Genomic DNA, 5397 nt, shown 5'->3' on the forward strand with positions numbered 1-5397 from the left:
AGTTTCCCGTTTGGGAATAGCACAGCTTCTTCGTCGTTCCAATCAAACCCGATGAATTCACTTTGTGAGAGCTTGATTTGGATACATAAAGTGGTGGAGAGAATCACCAGGAAGTTGAATAAATCTCATAGGAGTTGCAAGAAGAAGTTATCCCACTTTCAAATCAGGTGATTCCAGTTTCCCAGTTTGGGAATAGCACAGCTTCTTCGTCGTTCCAATCAAACCAGGATGAATCACTTTGTTGAGAAGCTGATTTGGATACACAAAGTGGGGGAGAATCACCAGGAAGTTGAATAAATCTCATAGGAGTTGGCAAGAAGAAGTTATCCCACTTTCAAATCAGGGTGATTTCCAGTTTCCCAGTTTGGGAATAGCACAGCTTCTCGTCGTTCCAATCAAACCAGGATGAATCACTTTGTGAGAAGCTTGATTTGGATACATAAAGTGGTGGAAATCACCAGGAAGTTGAATAAAATCTCATAGGAGTTGGGATGAAAGAAGTTATCCCACTTTCAAAATCAGGTGATTCCCAGTTTCCCAGTTGTTTGGGATAGGACAGCTTTTCGTCGTTCCAATCAAACCAGGATGAATCTCTTTGTGAGAAGCTTGATTTGGATACATAAAGTGGTGGAGAATCACCAGGAAGTTGTGAATAAATCTCATAGGAGTTTGTATGGAAGAAGAAGTTATCCCACTTTCAAATCAGGTTGATTCCAGTTTCCAGTTTGGGAATAGCAGCTTCTTCGTCTTTCAATCAACACCTGATGAATCCACTTTGTGAGAAGCTTGATTTGGATACATAAAGTGGTGGAGAAGCACCAGGAAGTTGACTAACTCTCATAGGATGTGGAAAGAAGAAAGAAGAGTATCCCACTTTCAAATCAGGTGATTCCAGTTTCCCAGTTTGGGAATAGCACAGCTTCTTCGTCGTCCAATTCAAACCAGGATGAATCCACTTTGTGAGAAGCTTGATTTGGATACATAAAGTGGTGGAAATCACCAGGAAGTTGATAAATCTCATAGGAGTGGCAAGAAGAAGAAGTTATCCCACTTTCAAATCAGGTGATTCCAGTTTCCAGTTTGGGAATAGGCACAACTTCTTCGTCGTTCCAATCAAACCAGATGAATCTCTTTGTGAGAAGCTTGATTTGGATACATAAAGTGGTGAGAATCACCAGGAAGTTGAAAATCTCATAGGAGTTGGCAAAGAAGTTTTATCCCACTTTCAAATCAGGTTGATTCCAGTTTCCCAGTTTGGGAATAGCACAGCTTCTTCGTCGTTCCAATCAAACCAGGATGAATCACTTTGTGAGAAGCTTGATTTGGATACATAAAGTGGTGGAGAATCACCAGGGAAGTTGAAAAATCTCATAGGAGTTGGGTGAAGAAGTTATCCCACTTTCAAATCAGTGATTCCAGTTTCCAGTTTGGGAATAGCACAGCTTCTTCGTCGTTCCAATCAAACCAGGATGAATCACTTTGTGAGAAGCTTGATTTGGCACATAAAGTGGTGGAGAATCACCAGGAAGTTGAATAAATCTCATAGGGGAGTTGGGATGAAGAAGTTATCCCACTTTCAAATCAGGTGATTCCAGTTTCCCAGTTTGGGAATAGGACAGCTTATTCGTCGTTCCAATCAAACCAGGATGAATCTTTTGTGAGAAGCTTGATTTGGATACATAAAGTGGTTGGAGAATCACCAGGAAGTTGAATAAATCTCATAGGAGTTGGGATGAAGAAGTTATCCCACTTTCAAAATCAGGTGATTTCCAGTTTCCCAGTTTGGAATGCCATACAGCTTCTTCGTCGTTCCAATCAAACCGGATGAATCACTTGTGAGAAGCTTGATTTGGATACATAAAGTGGGGAGAATCACCAGGAAGTTGAAATAAATCTCATAGGAGTTGGAAGAAGAAGTTATCCCACTTTCAAATCAGGTGATTCCAGTTTCCCAGTTTGGGAATAGCACAAGCTTCTTCGTCGTTCCAATCAAACCAGGATGAATCACTTTGTGAGAAGCTTGATTTGGATACAAAGTGGTGGAGAATCACCAGGAAGTTGAATAAATCTCATAGGAGTTGGGAAGAAGAAGTATCCCACTTTCAAATCAGGTGATTCCAGTTCCCAGTTTGGGAATAGCACAAACTTCTTGTCGTTCCAATCAAACCAGGATGAATCCTTTGTGAGAAGCTTGATTTGGATACATAAAGTGGTGGAGAATCACCAGGAAGTTGAATAAATCTCATAGGAGTTGGGATGAAGAAAGTTATCCCACTTTCAAATCAGGTGATTCCAGTTCCCAGTTTGGGAATAGGACCGCTTCTTCGTCGTTCCAATCAAACCAGGATGAATCACTTTGTGAAGAAGCTTGATTTGGATACATAAAGTGGTGGGAGAATCCCCAGGAAGTTGAATAAATCTCATAGGAGTTGGCAAGAAGAAGTTATCCCACTTTCAAATCAGTGATTCCAGTTTCCCAGTTTGGGAATAGCACAGCTTCTTCGTCGTTCCAATCAAACCAGGATGAATCACTTTGTGAGAAGCTTGATTTGGATACATAAAGTGGTGGAGAATCACCAGGAAGTTGAATAATCTCATAGGAGTTGGCAAAGAAGAAGTTATCCCACTTTCAAATCAGGTGATTCCAGTTTCCCAGTTTGGGATAGCACAGCTTCTTCGTTGTTCTAATCAAACCAGGATGAATCACTTTGTGAGAAGCTTGATTTGGATACATAAAGTGGTGGAGAATCACCAGGAAGTTGAATAAATCTCATAGGAGTTGGGATGAAGAAGTTATCCCACTTTCAAATCAGGTGATTCCAGTTTCCCAGTTTGGGAATAGCACAGCTTCTTTGTCGTTCCAATCAAACCAGGACGAATCACTTTGTGAGAAGCTTAATTGGATACATAAAGTGGTGGAGAATCACCAGGAAGTTGAATAAATCTCATAGGAGTTGGCAAGAAGAAGTTATCCTACTTTCAAATCAGGTGATTCTAGTTTCCGAGTTTCGGAATAGGACAGCTTCTTCGTCGTTCCAATCAAACCAGGATGAATCACTTTGTGAGAAGCTTGATTTGGATACATAAAGTGGTGGAGAATCACCAGGAAGTTGAATAAATCTCATAGGAGTTGGGATGAAGAAGTTATCCCACTTTCAAATCATGTGATTCCAGTTTCCCAGTTTGGGAATAGGACAGCTTTTTCGTCGTTCCAATCAAACCAGGATGAATCTCTTTGTGAGAAGCTTGATTTGGATACATAAAGTGGTGGAGAATCACCAGGAAGTTGAATAAATCTCATAGGAGTTGGGATGAAGAAGTTATCCCACTTTCAAATCAGGTGATTCCAGTTTCCCAGTTTGGGAATAGCACAGCTTCTTCGTCGTTCCAATCAAACCAGGATGAATCACTTTGTGAGAAGCTTGATTTGGATACATAAAGTGGTGGAGAATCACCAGGAAGTTGAATAAATCTCATAGGAGTTGGATGAAGAAGTTATCCCACTTTCAAATCAGGTGATTCCAGTTTCCCAGTTTGGGAATAGCACAGCTTCTTCGTCGTTCCAATCAAACCAGGATGAATCACTTTGTGAGAAGCTTGATTTGGATACATAAAGTGGTGGAGAATCACCAGGAAGTTGAATAAATCTCATAGGAGTTGGCATGAAGAAGTTATCCCACTTTCAAATCAGGTGATTCCAGTTTCCCAGTTTGGAATAGCACAGCTTCTTCGTCGTTCCAATCAAACAGGATGAATCACTTTGTGAGAAGCTTGATTGGATACATAAAGTGGTGGAGAATCACCAGGAAGTTGAATAAATCTCATAGGAGTTGGAAAAAGAAGTTATCCCACTTTCAAATCAGGTGATTCCAGTTTCCCAGTTGGGAATAGCACAGCTTCTTCGTCGTTCCAATCAACCAGGATGAATCACTTTGTGAGAAGCTTGATTTGGATACATAAAGTGGTGGAGAATCACCAGGAAGTTGAATAAATCTCATAGGAGTTGGCATGAAGATGTTATCCCACTTTCAAATAAGGTGATTCCAGTTTCCCAGTTTGGGAATAGCACAGCTTCTTCGTCGTTCCAATCAAACCAGGATGAATCACTTTGTGAGAAGCTTCATTTGGATACATAAAGTGGTGGAGAATACCCAGGAAGTTGAATAAATCTCATAGGAGTTGGAAAGAAGAAGTTATCCCACTTTCAAATCAGGTGATTCCAGTTTCCCAGTTTGGGAATAGCACAGCTTCATCGTCGTTCCAATCAAACCAGGATGAATCACTTTGTGAGAAGCTTGATTTGGATACATAAAGTGGTGGAGAATGACCAGGAAGTTGAATAAATCTCATAGGAGTTGGAAAAAGAAGTTATCCCTTTCAAATCAGGTGATTCCAGTTTCCCAGTTTGGGAATAGGACAGCTTCTTCGTCGTTCCATCAAACCAGGATGAATCACTTTGTGAGAAGCTTGATTTGGATACATAAAGTGGTGGAGAATCACCAGGAAGTTGAATAAATCTCATAGGAGTTGGCATGAAGAAGTTATCCCACTTTCAAATCAGGTGATTCCAGTTTCCCAGTTTGGGAATAGCACAGCTTCTCGTCGTTCCAATCAAACCAGGATGAATCACTTTGTGAGAAGCTTGATTTGGATACATAAAGTGGTGGAGAATCACCAGGAAGTTGAATAAATCTCATAGGAGTTGGCAATGAAGAAGTTATCCCACTTTCAAATCAGGTGATTTCAGTTTCCCAGTTTGGGAATAGCACAGCTTCTTCGTCGTTCCAATGAAACCAGGATGAATCTCTTTGTGAGAAGCTTTAATTGAATACATAAAGTGGTGGAGAATCACCAGGAAGTTGAATAAATCTCATAGGAGTTGGCAAGAAGAAGTTATCCCCATTTCAAATCAGGTGATTCCAGTTTCGCAGTTTGGGAATAGCACAGCTTCTTCGTCGTTCCAATCAAACCAGGATGAATCACTTTGTGAGAAGCTTGATTTGGATACATAAAGTGGTGGAGAATGACCAGGAAGTTGAATAAATCTCATAGGAGTTGGGATGAAGAAGTTATCCACTTTAAATCATGGTGATTCCAGTTTCCCAGTTTGGGAATAGGACAGCTTCTTCGTCGTTCCAATCAAACCAGGATGAATCACTTTGTGAGAAGCTTGATTTGGATACATAAAGTGGTGGAGAATCACCAGGAAGTTGAATAAATCTCATAGGAGTTGGGATGAAGAAGTTATCCCACTTTCCAAATCAGGTGATTCCAGTTTCCCAGTTTGGGAATAGCACAGCTTCTTCGTCGTTCCAATCAAACCAGGATGAATCACTTTGTGAGAAGCTTGATTTGGATACATAAAGTGGTGGAGAATACCAGAAGTTGAAAATAAAT

General features: G+C 40.5%; 1 long non-coding RNA gene across 1 annotated transcript; it reads left to right on the plus strand.

The window, feature by feature from the left end:
* The first annotated feature begins 481 nt into the window (after positions 1-481).
* LOC117130941 lies at positions 482-1017 on the plus strand. Its single transcript, XR_004454205.1, has 2 exons — positions 482-706; positions 886-1017. It is a non-coding gene; the product is annotated as an uncharacterized LOC117130941 (long non-coding RNA).
* The last annotated feature ends 4380 nt before the right edge of the window (positions 1018-5397 follow it).

The sequence above is a fragment of the Brassica rapa genome, unplaced genomic scaffold, assembly GCF_000309985.2.
Source record: "Brassica rapa cultivar Chiifu-401-42 unplaced genomic scaffold, CAAS_Brap_v3.01 Scaffold0739, whole genome shotgun sequence".
Taxonomy (NCBI): domain Eukaryota; kingdom Viridiplantae; phylum Streptophyta; class Magnoliopsida; order Brassicales; family Brassicaceae; genus Brassica; species Brassica rapa.